Source organism: Nyctereutes procyonoides, unplaced genomic scaffold, assembly GCF_905146905.1.
Source record: "Nyctereutes procyonoides isolate TBG_1078 unplaced genomic scaffold, NYPRO_anot_genome, whole genome shotgun sequence".
Lineage (NCBI taxonomy): Eukaryota > Metazoa > Chordata > Mammalia > Carnivora > Canidae > Nyctereutes > Nyctereutes procyonoides.
Genome location: NW_026575082.1, coordinates 28,557,178 through 28,573,540, shown reverse-complemented (window position 1 = coordinate 28,573,540; position 16,363 = coordinate 28,557,178). Strand labels below are relative to the sequence as shown.

The 16,363-nt window shown below is 32.9% G+C and overlaps 1 protein-coding gene across 7 annotated transcripts in view; it reads left to right on the top strand.

The window, feature by feature from the left end:
• The window catches only part of LOC129514447 (methyl-CpG-binding domain protein 5), a 433,503-nt gene that overhangs the window by 160,699 nt on the left and 256,441 nt on the right, over window positions 1–16,363 (top strand). For all 7 annotated transcript variants that reach the window (XM_055333023.1, XM_055333027.1, XM_055333026.1 and 4 more), the window contains exon 2: window positions 5,878–5,971. The gene's annotated coding sequence lies outside the window, so the exon portion shown is untranslated. The remainder of the gene's footprint in view (window positions 1–5,877; window positions 5,972–16,363) is intronic.

The window sequence follows — 16,363 nt, the reverse complement described above, 5'->3', positions numbered from 1 at the left end:
ATAGAATAGTTTTACAGTTTATTTCTATAACACTGCCATAGAGGAAATCCTTGAAAAGTTCTGGTACATGAAAGAATAAATGGAAAAGATTTCTTTAAAATGTCTTTGTTTTATTGAATGTAATCTATTAACCTAGACCTTGATATCCACCAGACTTCAATCTCCAAATCCTGGATTTCTTTCTCTACACCATACTTATTTTCTCAACCTTGAGTTCTCAATCCATAATGGTTTTCAAGAACCTTATTTTTGAGGTTGGGAAAAACTACATAGAATTAGACTAATAAATGAGCTGCCAACCCACTTATGAGGTCCCAACCCTATTAGCTCATTAATTGTCTATCAACCAGCCCAGTGGGATAACAGGCATAATAAATTTGTTATTGCCAGAATATTAGTATGCATGTTCTTGGAACTATATTTGGCAAAACGGTGTGCATAATTCTTTCTGTCCAAAAAGGGTAGCTCTCAAGGTGTTTGCATATCACTCAGATATCACTGAAATCACTCACTGGTATTTCCCAAATAACAGGTAATTAAGGTGGTTTTGTGAAAACCAAATTGATTATTTATTCCAGTGGAAGAGATGCCCTGTCTAGATCAGATACACAGTTTTAGAGAATGCTGGTGCAGAAAGAAGATAAAAAGAAACAAAGATGGTTGCTTTTCTTTCTCTAATGATAATAAATGCCATTTATATTATACCTTGAATAGCCTGGTTATTATCAACTTTTATGAAAGAACTTTAGTTACTTTGGACTTTAAATATAGTGTCTTAACTGAAGCCAGATCATCTGGACAAGTTGCAAGAGGGCTAAAGACAAGGCCTAATTTGGTGGGCAGAATTTAGAATTACCTGTGGTTCTTTATTTTTAATTTTAACAGTGACTGGGGCACATCCAATGAGGGAATTTTATGCTGTTCAACATAAATAGAACAGTTGTATTAAAAACATAAATAAAAGTTATGCAAGGTGCACTAAATAAGTGATCTGAAATAAAGCTATAATGGATTTAACTGGTAGTAAGCAATGGCTTGAATACACTAGGGCTTAAGATTATTCTCTATGCTAAAAACAATTGAGAAAACAAATCTTCCATTTGATTGCATGATTAGAACTCTTGTCATACTGAAGAAATTTGGAAACTTTAAAAGAGTAGACATGGCAAATAAGCAGACAAGAGCTAAATGTATTTTTAATTCTTTGGTTTTTACTGAAATAAAATACTGGAAAGTTTTATTTTATTCTATGTTTTGTTTATTTGATTTTTTTGTTTTTTTTTTTGTTTGTTTTTTGCTGTGATCTTTTTGCATTCAACCACATATGAAATTTGTGAAATAGTTTTTTTTTTAAAGTCACCTTTAGAATGGGATCTTAAGGTCTACAGAATTGCATTTTGCTAATGCTATGAGAGCAATCACCTATAAAAGTTTAGATTTTGAGGGTGCTTGGGGGAATTCAGTCAGTTGTGTGTCCCACTCTTGATTTTGGCTCAGGTCATAATCTCAGAGGCTTGGGATTAAGTTCCTCATGGAGCTTCACACTGAGTGTGGAACATGCTTGAGTCTCTCTTTTCTCCGTCCTTTGCCCTTCCCCCCACGCTCATACTTTCTCTTAAAAAAAAATGTTTAGGTTTTTTTATATCATCCCATAGCTCAGGGAAGTAGAAAGCATGTTTTCTTCCTGTAAAAACTTCCATATTTCAAAATTGGCAGTGCAATAATGTTTTAAGAAGGTTTAGTTTATCATAAAAAACATTTTTAAGGGGATCCCTGGGTGGCGCAGCGGTTTGGCGCCTGCCTTTGGCCCAGGGCGCGATCCTGGAGACCCGGGATCGAATCCCACGTCGGGCTTCCGGTGCATGGAGCCTGCTTCTCCCTCTGCCTGTGTCTCTGCCTCTCTCTCTCTCTCTCTGTGACTATCATAACTAAATAAAAAAATTAAAAAAAATTTTAAAAAAACATTTTTAATAAGTTAAAACCATAAATATTATATCCCAGCATAGGGCCATACGTAATAAATCATAATGTCATTAGGCTTCTAGAACATTACATTCAAAGCAAGACTGAGGCTTTTAGGATAAACCTTTAGTATTTATTATGCTTTATTAGGCAAATTGTACAAAGACTTTATTCTTTAAATTGCACAAAAATAATAAAATGTATGTAGCACTAAACGAGGACTTAGAAATTACCTCTTTGTGGAAGAGTTGGAAGTGAACCCCCATGGCATTCTCCTTTGAGTGTGCAACCTGATAAACCTTGTAAAAGGGTGGAATGTCTTAAGACAGAAATTTATATGAAGATATGTTAAGTAAGGCTTCCAGAGCTACTGGAGATTTTAGTTTAATGGACAGTGACTTCAAGAAATACCGTAGATAATTGTAGACTGCATGCGTTTGAAATCCAGCTCTGACAGTTGTTAACTGTGAAATGTTGGACAAGTTAATTTCTCTGTTCCTCAATTTCCTTATCTATAATACGTAGATGATAATAGTACTTCTTAGGATTGTTATAAAGATTAAATTAATGATGGTTAGAATTTAGAAATCAATAAATGTTAGCTCTTATTACTGTATTTCAAAGAAGAAGTGTTAGCATCTAAATAAACAAAGTTGCCGACACTTTATTATCCATGTATTTTTAGTTATTAGAGTTATATGTATAGATTGAATTCTTTTGTAATATATTGTGTTATTTACAAAGTTATTGGTTCTTATTAAAGTATATAGTTTTCCTAAGGAAACTACACTAAACCTGTTCCCTATAACATCTGTGTTAAGTATATTTAGAGTCTAATTTAATTTTTAAAATGTTCATTCTTGTTAATTCATTTGTTACTATTAACAACAATTATTGCACCATTGCCCCTCAGTTGACTAAAATTACCTGGATTATGAGACATTAAAAGAATTGGGTGTGGTATCCTCAAAAGAGTTGGGCTAGTTATTGCAGCATAGGGAAATTACAATTTTTAAATCATTAATTGTTGTAAAATATACTAGAGAGAAAAGCTGGATGCCTCATTCAATTGCTGTAAAATGCTATACTCAGTTACTGAGAAGACCAACAAATAAAATCATCACATATTTATTAAATGCTTTCAGGCTAGGGCTTGCTGGGAAATTATAATTTAGTTGAGGGAATAAAACAAATATGCCAAATCTTAATAATAAAAGATAGAAATAAGGGACAATAAGTGAGTATCTGATTAATTACCTAAGTAATTTTCAATAATTAGTGTTGGAAATCAGAAGAGGAAGAAAGCTTTTAGTGTCAGATTGATGGAAATTTCCTTCAAGGAGGAAGCAGTATTTGAGCCAAGTTTTGGTTGATGAAGAGATGAGAGATAAACAGCAAAAGGCAGCCGGGGTCAAATAGTAGATCATGAGACTTGCCAAAAGGCATTGGACTTCATTGCATAGCTGTAAACCAGAGGCCGACTTGCGTCTGATCCTGCAGATTTGAGAGGTGGAATAGCTCCGTGTTCAGGAAGACATTTGGGAAGTCCATGGCTGTTTACTCACTATTAAGCAGCAGTAGGTCTGGGAAAAGAATCAACTTTAGTCATAAACTAAAGATTGATGTTAAGTTAATAGAAAAACCTGAAGTCTTTAGTAGCACATACATGTAGAAAGAATACTTTATTAGGAGCACCTCCATACTAGGGAGGTAAGTGAAAATAAGTATAGTTTTCTTTAAAGGGCTAGTAGTTATTGAGATCAGCATCCTTATTATGTATAGCAGACACTTGGATATTTATCTCTGTTTATTAGACTTCTCTTTTTCAGAAAGAATCTAAAGAATATGTGCATATGAATATATTATGTTTATTACAAAGTATTTCTGGACCTGTTTATAAGAAGTTTCAAAGCTAGAATGTTAACAGCCTATTTCATGTTATTTTTAGTAAGTTATGTTAGTGTGTGTGTTGAAGGAAATGACTCAAGATTTTTCTTTAAAAAAATTTTAGTTTTGCTCTTAGAGCAAATGATGATAGAAGAACTCCCCCCCCCCCCGCCCCCCCCTGCTAATTTAGGGCCAAAACATTTTTAATTCTGAGACATTGAGGACATGTTTGTAGTTATATATGTAGTTTTAAGTTAAATTTTCATTACAGAATATAATCTATTCTCTCTCTTTTTCTCTTTTGGCACAGTATTTTGTTGATTAGGAGAATACACAATTTAGAAAAGAGATTATCCATAAACATTATTTTAGCTTATCTACATTGATTGATTGCTAAAGCCCTATTTATATTATTTCTTATCCTGAGCGTCTCAGGATTTCTTTTAAGATTAGAAATGTAATCTTACAATAAAACTCAAGAAGTATTTTTATAAATGCTAATAATGAAGATTTAGTAGTAGTACTGTTTTATAGGGACTTTAGACCTTTTGTATTATATAATTACCAGAGATATCTGTAAAAATAGAGAATCCATGGCCTTAGCCTAATTTCTCTGAATCAGAGTCTACAGCATGACACCTGGCAGGAATCTACATTTTAAAGTAGTATCTTTGGTCCTTAACTGCATTGTACTTTGAGATTCGCAGCCACCACCTTTTATGTAATGCTTGTTAGTAGTCAGATTAGCAAGTATTCAGTAGTTTTCATAGATATCTGTAGACAGTATTTTTTTGTTACTCATTGATTTATAGAAATTAAATCAAATAACTGCAGTGAGGTGGTTTCTTCACCTGAAGAACAGATATCCTTCCTTAGTGGTTTTAAAAAAAATATCTATGCCTTGGCCCCACATCATACCAATTAAATCAGAATATCTGAGAAATATACCAAGTCTCAGTATAGTTAAAAGAGTCCTGAGTGTTTTTAACATGCAGCTGCAACTAGAAACTAATGAGAGATCTACACTAATGGCCAAAAGGGATAATCATGTTATTTAATCCAAAAATTATTGATATTTGGCTTGGGAATCCATAGTACTCACAACCACGTACTAAAGGTATGGTATTTTAGCCTCCAAATTCGATTTCCCTAACTGCTTGTTTTAGGCTTGTTTAAAAGCCAAGGAGAGTCAGAATCAAAATCTTTTAGCAAAGAACATTTTCTCTTTAGCAAAGAATCCTAATTCTCTACTAGTGGCAATTTCTCCTAAAAGACCTCTGCAGAGTCTCCCTAGTTTGGTATAAAGTACTGATTGGGTGGTTTAAATGATATTGACCATTTTTATGAAGACCATATTTAATTAGTTGATCTGTATGATAATGGCATTTATATGCAACTCAGATGTAATCAAGAATATATTTTTTGTGATCTATTTTGAATAAGGAAAATATTTTCTAGGGTAGGGATATGTTCATGTAGGACGTCAGAATCAATGTAGTTTGTATATTTTCTTTTTTACAATGATTGATTGATTTAGAGTAAGTGTGAGTCGAAGGAGGGGGGAACGCAGAGGGAAAGGAAGAGAGAGAATCCCAAGCTGGCTCCATGCTCAGCAGGGAGTCCAATTTGGGGCTCAGTCCCACAACCCAGAAAAACGTTTCAAACATTTCGTATGAAATAACGACCAGAGCTGAAATCAGGAGTAGGAGGCCCAACCAACTGAACCACCCAGATGTCCCTAAAATTAGATTTCTTAAAAATGGTCATAGAAACTAGGTAGCCAGATAAAATTAGTACTGTAGAATAGATCAAAATATATGTTTCACAGAACTTTCTGATTCTTCTAGGTGGAAAAAAATCTCATTGTTACTACTGTTTATTTATATAAAATATGTCTTATGAGATACACCTCCCCTTGTCCAAATTTACTAAAGTCATAAAGAATAATTTTAACATCTCCTTTTATATTTAAGATAAATGAAACAATATTTATGTCCTCAAATTCATATTTTCTTCTTTCTTTTTTAGATGCTTTTTGAGGAAATCAGTTTCTGCGTGTGGGAAGTAGACTTTGAAGGTTATATGGTTTACAGACAAGATCTTTAAAATATAGACACTCAAGGTAAGTAATAAATATAACATCATAAATAATCTCATTTAAATGAATAGAATTTCCAGACAGTACTTTGACCTACTAACCGTACGCTATCACTGGTCCTACCGAAGCAGTCCTAAAACCCCATTTATTCATACTCATATCCAAATTTTTATGCCCTAACACTATCTTGACAGGAAGTATCATATTTCATGTATAACAGGCAGTTAGTAAAATTGATATGTTATTATAGAAGTGTGCAAACCAATTAAGAAGAAGGGAGAAGAAATGATGTAGCTTCCATTAAATCTGTGAGCAGAGCTCAGTAGTGTTTAATTTGAAAGAATAATTAAACAAAAATTACTATCTACTGCACTTTCTTCTTAATGTACTATATTCATTAATCAGTTCCTTAACTACATTAGGAACTTGTTCTTTAACCACTCCAAAAACCCCTGTCATATTCACCAAACCTCTTTATACTATTTCTCCAGTCCCCAAAGATTTGTTGTGACCCGTCATACCCTTTCAATTAACATGCTCTGCTCATGCCTCCTATGACTGCTTACATGCTTACATTACTAAGTAATTTTTTTTATATATTTTGTAAAATTTTGAGTGAGATATGAGGAGCACAAAATGCAAAAAAGGTATTTTAAATAATGTATGTCAGGCAGAGACATACAGCCTCGGAGAATATGTGACCAGTAAATGGGGCACTTTTGTTCAGCTCTAGAATCCTCTCGAGGTAGAAATAAGAGGCCTATAAAATCTAATTTTATGACTTTTTTGGAAGAATCAAATGTGGATTTTGAGAAGTCCTAATTTTTTAATATCAGCACAAAATTTTGCCTGTGAAAAAAACCTACTTTTGCCAACTGTGTGAACCAAATAAAACAATTTACAGCCTCTGGTGCAGAAATTTTTTCCCTTTGTTCTTTTTTGCTGTATCTTTTTAGAGTGCAAGTACTTTAGAGTCTATTTTTTCTCCTTAATTTGTGGGTAGCAGCTTATTGATTTTGCTAGTTTTTTGTGATGAATATTGTCAGAAATGACTTATCTTGAAAATATAAATGACATTTATTTCCAGTTCATTTCTATAGTTATATATGGTGAGCTGGTTACTTGGAACAGCTATTCAATTGTTTTCTGAATTATAATAATTAGACAATTATTTTTGTAGTTCCTTCATCTCCACAGTCTAAAACCAGATCCTTCCAATTAAAAAAAAAAAAATAGCTGTAAGGAATCTTTTTTTTTTTTTAAAGGAACTTTTGCATAGAGAATAGAGCTAAACATGCTCCTTAGTTCATTGCACACTGTCATCATTGGTCCTCACAAAGCACTGATTTTATTTATATATTTTATTTTATTTTTGTTTCTAGTCCCATGCTTCTGACCTTAACCCATAGAGAAGCATTCTAATATGGTTGTCATTATAATAACTACTGAAACACTCTCTTTTGTTATATATTTTTTCATAATATAAGTATTATTTTATATACATGTGTTTTTAAATATTTTAAACCGAAAATTTCAAATAAATAAAACAGAATATATTATGAACCTTCATGGGTCTTTTCGTTGGCTTGTGTTAATTATATCTCCACTGTGCCCCCTTCCCCTTTTTAAGTATATGAAATTTTATTATGCATATATGGTATTATGCTATGTATCTCATTTTGTTCCTTACTATTTTATTTTGCTTAACCTTTTGTGCTTATCATTTACTTACGTTGTCATGTTTACACTGCTGCTAAGTGCTGCATAGTATTCCATAGTTTGTGGATACCATGTTTTAACGACCTGTATTTCCTAGTATGGCCACCCAGATTTTCTGTCACAACAAACACTGTTATGATGAATATCCCCACGCTTGTTTTATCATGGAACTTTGCAAGGATTTCTTTGGGATGTATACTCAGGAGCACAATTGCTGAGTAATAGGAGACATGTTTATACTTAATTTGACCAAGTCCTGCCAGTTGCTCTACCAAATAAATACTTTGGTCCACACTAGCAGTAACTCTCTCATTTCTGTCAACCCTGGACATTATCGAGCTTGCTAATATTTTCCATCTCATATGCATAATTTACAGCCTATTGTTTTAATTTTAATTCCTCCTATCAGTAATGAGTTTGAATATGTTTTCATATTTAAATTGGCCTTTGGCTTCCCTTTTCTGAAATTGCTTCTTCATACTCTTTATTTTTCATATGGGTTCTTGTCTTTTGATAAATGCTCTCTAAGAGCATTTCATTTCCTATTAGCTTTAGATATTTAAAAAATCTGCTTCCATTCTTTCAATTTTTTAATTTTGTGCATGATACTCTTTGAGTAGACATCAGTATTTTAAAATATTAATTAAAATATTTTCTTGATGTCTGTTGTTTGTGTAGAGAAATGTTACTGATATTTTGAAACAACATTGCTGAACTCTCTAATTCTTAATAGGTTGTTCTTATATCCAGATAGATGATCATATTTCAATTCCAATAATGGAAGTTTTCTTTCTACTTCTCCCATCCTCATACTTTTACTTTTGTCTTTCTAATCCCTTTGATCAATTCCTCTGGAAGTATGTTAAATGCTAGTAGTGGCACATCCTTATCTTATGCCCAGTCTTTTTTTTTTTTTTACTTATGATAGTCAGAGAGAGAGCGAGAGAGAGAGAGGCAGAGACACAGGCAGAGGGAGAAGCAGGCTCCATGCACCGGGAGCCTGACGTGGGATTCGATCCCGGGTCTCCAGGATCGCGCCCCGGGCCAAAGGCAGGCGCCAAACCACTGCGCCACCCAGGGATCCCCAGGGCAGTCAATTTTTGTTTCAAGGCAATGAAAGAATAGGAAAGAATCAGAAGCAGAACTCTAATAATAGTTCACTTCCAGCTTTGTCCTCCCACAGTCTATAGGCTCCTTCCTGCTCTAGAATCTGGGTTCCAAGGCCCAAGCACATTTAACAATTCACAATGGTCTTCTATATCACCTTGCCTTCCCTAGGAGTTTTTGAGTTTTCTTATTCTTGGCTTTTTCTGTCTATAATTCCTACTGGAATTGATGCTTAGAGAAGGATCCAGCAGCTGTTCTAGTCCAACATCTTGGTATTATCTTCCTGGAAGAAACTCTTACAAAACCTTTACATTTGTGTACTGTTCATTAACCCAAGGATCACATTTCTAAAAGTTTCTCCTAAGCATATCATCAGGAGTTATTTGGTGTGCCAGGGTGCCTCAGTCAGTTAAGCATCTGACTCTTGTTTTCTGCTTTGTCATGGTCTCAGGGTCCTAGGATTTAACTCCATACTCAGCAGGGAGTCTGCTTGAGATTTTCTCTCTCCCTCTATCCCTCCGCTGTGCGTGTTCTCCCTCTCTCTTGCTCGCTCACTCTCTCAAATAAATTAATCTTTAAAAGAATTATTTTTCATGATGTTTGAAAACAACTAAAATGTCCAACAAATGTCTAAAATGTTCAATGTATATTGATAGAGTAAACTATTCTGAGATAACTAACTTTTTACTACTCATTTTTCTTTTTAAAAAAGTGAATGTCTATACACATGCACCAAAATGTAACAGAGATTATCTTTTAGTATAAAATGATGAGTGAATTTATTTTTGCTGTCCTTTTTTATGCTTTCCTAAATTTCTATAAAAACATGTTGCTTGGGCAGCCCAGGTGGCTCAGCGGTTTACTAGCACCACCTTCATTCATTGGAGACCCAGGATCGAGTCTCATGAATAAATAAATAAAATCTTTAAAAAATAAAAATAAATAAACATATTCCTTTTGTACTCCAGATTAGTGAACAAATATGTATTTTAATAAAGCAGAAGCAATCAACTAGAATATGGGGGGTTGGATGTGCTAAGCATTTAGTTTGCATTTTTCTTCATTTGTTCACTTGATTTTTTTCCTGAAAGTTTGAAATTAAGGGAAAGATGTAAAAAAATATTGATTTATATAATTTTCATTGCCTTATCAAAATAAACTAATTCATCTGAATAATCAGACATTTTTCTTTAGCAGTATAAAGAACAGAAGACATCATAGTGACTCATACTATTAATTTAGAAGGCTTATTTGACCTTTGTGGGCTTGTGTAGATAGCCCTTATATGTGGATATTTAGCATTATTTATCTCTATAAAAACACTTTTCAAACTATGTTACCTCCTATCTCCAACTCTAACATTCTTATGAAAAAGGTATTGTACCTACTTGACCATGGGTCCTCATACATATGGTACATATGTCCTCTAAGCTCACTGAGAATGGCATGGACCGAGCGTTGACCTCTCCCCATGTGTAATGCCAGATACCATAGCCAAACCAGGGGAAAAGAGACTAAGAATTGACAGGGATGATATAATTAGCAAAGAATTTAAAACAGCTAATTGTTTACTATTTAAGATTTAAAGAAAAATACTGAAATAATGAGGACAGTTATGGAAAATATATTTTTTAGCTCTAGAAATTCCCACATATGAAATGAAATATCCACTGATGGGTTAAGCAATGCATTAGACACTGAAGATAAAAATATAAGTGGACTTAAATTTTCCAAATGGAAGCAGAGAGTAAGTAAGAACTACTGAAAAACAAAAAACAAGAACAAAAAACAAATGACACCTCAATGTCCTGACACTACCATGTGATCTAAAAAAAAAAAAAAAAAAAATGTGTAATTGGACTTCCAAAACAAAGAAATATCTTGAGAAATAATGACCAAAGTTTTTCCAGTTTTGATGGAAAATATAAACTCACAAAACCAAGAAGTTTAACTAATCTCAAACAGGAAAGAAAACCACACCAAGACATAATTTCTGAAAGCCAGTAATAAAAAGAAAAATCATAAAGGCCCAGAAAAAAGACACAGTATGTACAAAACACAAAAGTTAAAAAGTGTACTGACTTCTCTACAGAAACAATGAAAATTAAAAAAACATTGGAATAAGATCAGCACTGAAAGAAAACTATGAACTTAAAATTATATGTCCAGCAAACAATCTAAAATAATGGCATTTTCAGATAAAACAACAAAGTAGTTGAAAGAGTTTATTGCCAACATACATTTGTTGCAAGAAATATTAAATGAAGTCTTAAGGGAGAAGAAAAACAGCATTAAATGGAGCACAATTCACACAAAGGAATGAAAAGCCCCAGAAATGGTAAATACATAGGTAAATAAAAAGACTTTTTTCTCATTAAAAATTTTAAAAGGTAATTCAAAATCAAAAATAGAAATACCATATGATCCAATAATTCTACTACTGAGTATTTACCCAAAAAAAATGGAAACATTAATTTGAAAAAAGTATATGTACCCCTGGATTTACTCCAGCATTATTTACAATAGCTAAGGTATGGAAGCAACCTAAGTATGCATCCATAAATGAATGGATAAAGAAGATATGGTATATGTATATTGCAATATTACTCAGTCATAAAAATGAATGAGATCTTGCCATTTGCAACAACATGGATGGTCCTAGAGACTATAATGCTGAGTGAAATGAGTCAGACAGAGAAAGCCAAATACTATATGATTTCACTCATACGTGGAATTTAAGAAACAAATGAACAAACAAACAAAAAGACACAAAGAACAGACTTACAAAGACAGAGAACAAACCAGAGGTTGACAGGCGGGTGGTGGGTGGAGGGATGGGTAAAATAGATAAAGGAAATTAAGAATGCAGTTAGTGTGATGAGCAGTGAGTAATGTATAGAATTGTTGAATCATTATATTTTGCACCTGAAATAACACTTAATTATACCAAAAAATATATTTTTAATTTAAAAAATTGTTTAAATCATAAAATGTAATAAAAATATGAAATATTGTTAGGTTTTTGATGTATATAACTAGTAAAATGTATGACAATAGGGCAAAAAATGAGAGGGAGAACTGAAGGTAAAATGTCATAAGATTTTTACATTATTTAGGGAATAGTATGGTATTGTTTAAATCTATGCTGTGATAAGTTAAGATTGCATATCTAAACTCCGGAATAACCACTAAAGATACACAGAGAGGTAGCTAATAAGTCGATAGATGAGTATGGTGGGATACTAAAAAATTGATTTTGTTCAAAAGAAGGCAGGAACAGAAAATGAAAGAAGAGATGGGCCAAATAGAAAAGAAATAGCAAGATGGTAGGTTTATATCCAAGTACATAATAATTATATGAAATGTAAGTTGTCAAAATACTCCATTGAATTTGGTATATTTTGTTAGACTAATAAAAATCCAGTAAGCAATTCTGTACCACGAGGGTTGGCAAACACTTTATCAAGGGGTAGATAGTAAATATTTTAGGTTTGAGGACCATACAGTTTCTGTTACAACTACCCAGTGCTGCTGTTACAGCTCAAAACAACAACAAAAACAAAAACAGCCATAGACAAAATGTAAGCAAGTGGTTGTGTCTATATTTCAATAAAACTTTATTACCAAAAAAAAAAAAAAAACCTGTCCCTTGGGCCATAGTTTGCCAACCCTTAGTATACCGGATGGAGGAAGTACATTTTAAATATAAGAACACAGGTACATTAAAGGTAAAATGAACTATGCTAACACAAATCATCAAGAAGTTGAAGTGGCTAACTTAATATTAGACAAAATAGACATCTAGAAAAGATGAAAGACATCTTTACCATAGATAAAGGGGAAATTTTATACTGGATAAAAGACATTCATCAAGTCATGTGTATGCACCTAACAATAGCTCTTAAAAATACATGAAGCAAAAACTGAGAAGAGCTGAAAGGAGAAATAGACAAATCCACAGGTATAGTTGGGTGTTTCAACTGTCCTCTTTCAACAATTCTTACAACAGTAAGTAAATAGAGACCTTGAACAACAGTAAAAATTAACCTGACCTAATCGACATTTATAGAACATATACTCAATAACAGCAGACTATGAATTCCTTAGTACTCTGCATGGAACATTCATTATGATAGATTATATTTTGGCTATAGAACAGGTCTAAACAAATTTCAAAAGATTGAAACCAACCAGAGTGTGGGGGGGGGGGTGAGAAAAACAGAATTAAGTTACAAACCAAGAACAAAAAAAGAATGAAAATTTCCCACATATATGGAAATTAAACATCGTACTTCTAAATAACCTATGAGTCAATAAGAAATCATAAGAGAAATTAGGAAATACTTTGAACTCAAAGATAATAAAAACACATAGAAAACTTGTAGAATGTAATTAAGTGCTTAAAGAGAAATATAATTTTAAGAAAAGTAAATTAAACCCAAAGTAGCTATAAACTAGGAAATAATATAAAATCAGAAATCAATAAATTAAAAAATACCAAACAATAAAAAGCTTAGTTAAAGCAAAAGGCGATTCTTTGGAAATATCAATAAAGTTGATAAACTTCTCGCTAGACTGATCTAAAATTAAAAGAGAGAAAGAGGGAAAAACATTAAAATAGCCCGTGGGTATACTTGATGAAAGACTTGAGTCACATTGCAGTCCGGTCTGGCTGCTATCCCTGATGGCACAGGTGTATCATTCTGGGATATCTCTTCCTTGTTTGTGAGATTTCCTTTTTCTCTCTTCTATGCGAAACTCCTATCTTAAACTTTTTTTTTTCTTTTGTTCTCCTATTTTTGTGGAGTGAATTTTCCAGATGTTTCTTGAGAAAGAATGTATCGGAGGTAATTTTAATTCTAAGATTTTTTTTCACTCCTGTATTACTTTTCTTAAAAAAAGTTAAAGGATAGTTGACATATTTCATTAGTTTTAGGTATACAACACAATGATTCAACAGTTAGGTACATTACAAAGTGTTGTTCATATCTGTCATCATACAGAGTTATTGCAGTATTACTGACTAAATTCCCTATGCTGTACTTTTCATTCCCAACATTCCGACTAAGTTTTAAATGTCCACAGACATTAGATCTTTCCACTTTGATTTCATTTATATTGCCTTAACCTGTCGTGTTTTGTGAAGATAATTAATAGCAGCTGTTTAAAAATGTTTTTGTACCACCATTAAAAAATATTTTCGATTTACTTGCTTTAACTACACAAGGGAGGTACTCTGAAAAACTCTCTCTGGTAAAAAAAAGATAATTCCAGAAGACACTGCTATTATAAGAATCAATTCCCTTCAGTATACTTTCTTACTCAGAATTGTGATTGCCAAAATAGATACATATTCGTGTGGATTTCTTAAGATTTTTTTCATCACCAATGTCAGTGAGATTTAGTATCTTGAAAACCTGATGTCTCTTCTGAAATACAAGAAAGTAGACAATATGAACACCCAAGTGGTCAGTGGGTAAACTAATTTCTATTGTTTCATATAAATGTGAATGGAAATTGCTTAATTCATTCACAGTGATTGGGACTGTTTTACTGCATAAAACACAGCGAATTTTTCTCTAGACCAAATTGTGTGTGTGTGTGTTGTGAATATATGTATGAGTATGTATATGAGTATAGATAGCATATATGTAATATATATATATATTATATGGCCGTTAACATATACCAAACTTGGGAAATTAGTAATTTACTTGAAAAATATGTGGCAAATTCTATCTGTCAAAACCAACAACAGAAATATTTCTGATGGCATATGATCTTCCAGAAACTTTCCACTCTCTAAAAGGTGAAATTTGGCTGCCTTGATGAATAGAATGCAGAGGAAATGACACTAGGCAGCTGCAGAAGCTTAGTCATTATAGATAGTACAGGTCTGCCTGACTCTATTTCTGGGGGGCTCACTCTTCAAGCCCCAGCCCCCATAATGTGAGGAAGCCCAGGTCACATGAGAGGTCAAACCAGCCATGTGATTAAGCAAATTTCAGATGATTCCACTTCCAGGCCTTCAAGCTGCCCCAGTTGGTACTGAGTTGAGCAGAAACAAGCTATAATTGCTGAACTCTACCTAAACTTGTAAACAATATACATAGATTATTCTGCAGCAGTAAGTAACTGGTACATAAAGCAGATAAGTTTGGAAAATACTTAAGTGAACATCAAATGACGTTTCTTTTCTGTAAGAAAACCTTCAGTGTGCTAATATGGGTGAGGCTCTCCAAGAAGATCATAGAGTACTTTGGGTAAAGCATCTCATATGTTATTGAAAAATGGTTCTCCATAGTCATCATTTTAATGGTTATATATTCTATTGATAAACCATCACACTTCTACATTTATCTTTGCTTGAACATTGAAGTTACTTACAACATTTTGCTATCACATGTGACTTAGGAAAAACTTGGGTTTCTTTTTTGTTTGTTTGTTTTTAGTTATTTACAGACACTTTATTCTTTATAGTAGAATTATTATGCCACAGCATCTGAAATTTTTAATGACTGGCTATACTAACTTCTAAAAAATTAAAATATTTTACATTACCATAATCAATACAGATTGTATCATTTTCTCCCAAGCCTTGATAGTTTTTTAACATTATCCTTCTTTTTAATTGCTAAAAATGTAAAATTATACTACAGAGTTGTTGTAGTTTGAATTTCTTTAATCTTTACCAAAAGCCAACAAGATCGAACCCTTTTTAGATGCCTTTTTGTTTTGTTTTGTATCCTCCATGTTTAACGCTATTTAAAAAAAAAAAAACATTTTATTTATTTATTCATGAGAGACAGAGATACAGAAGAGATACAGGCAGAGGGAGAAGCAGGCTCCATGCAGGGAGCCCAACGTGGGCCTGGATCCTGGGTCTCCAGGATCATGCCCTGGACTGAAGGCGGCGCTAAACCGCAGAGCCACCCAGGCTGCCCTGTTTAACACTATTGTTGCCTGGGTTCTCGTGGTTTCATGACAACTATATCTCTGAATACCTAGTTTTGTTTCCCAGTGTCTGTGCCTTAGCTTCCTCCTCCATAAAATGGAAGTATGAGTAATACCTATCTCATGTTCTTGTAAGGAGAAAATAAAATACTGCATGTAAAGCACTTAATTTTTTCATATTATGATATTTTAAGCACTCAAAGAATGCTCAGTAAGCTTAAATTTTCTCATAGAGAATTTATAATGATTATATGTCTTTATAGAATATGTGGATTGAAGATGTTAATATCTATAAAACATATGTAAAATAGCTTCACAGTCATACCTAGATTACTGTTTAGCCGAATAACTAACCATGGTTAGTTTGGCCATTGTTTTTTGTTGTTGTTGTTATTGTTTTTCTGAAAGAAAATTGCTTTTAATTCTCTAAGTTTCACTTATGCAACACCATCAAGGCAGATTTATGTGACTTGATATGACATTTTTACAAAAAAGAGTTTCCCCCACATCTGGTCAGTAGTATATAAATATTTACAATGAAAAAACAGGCAAGGAAAAAGGAAATCTTCATTATTCAAGTCAGTTTCTTTCCAATGCTTATCAGAATTTGAAAATAAAATAGTTCATGAACTTTGT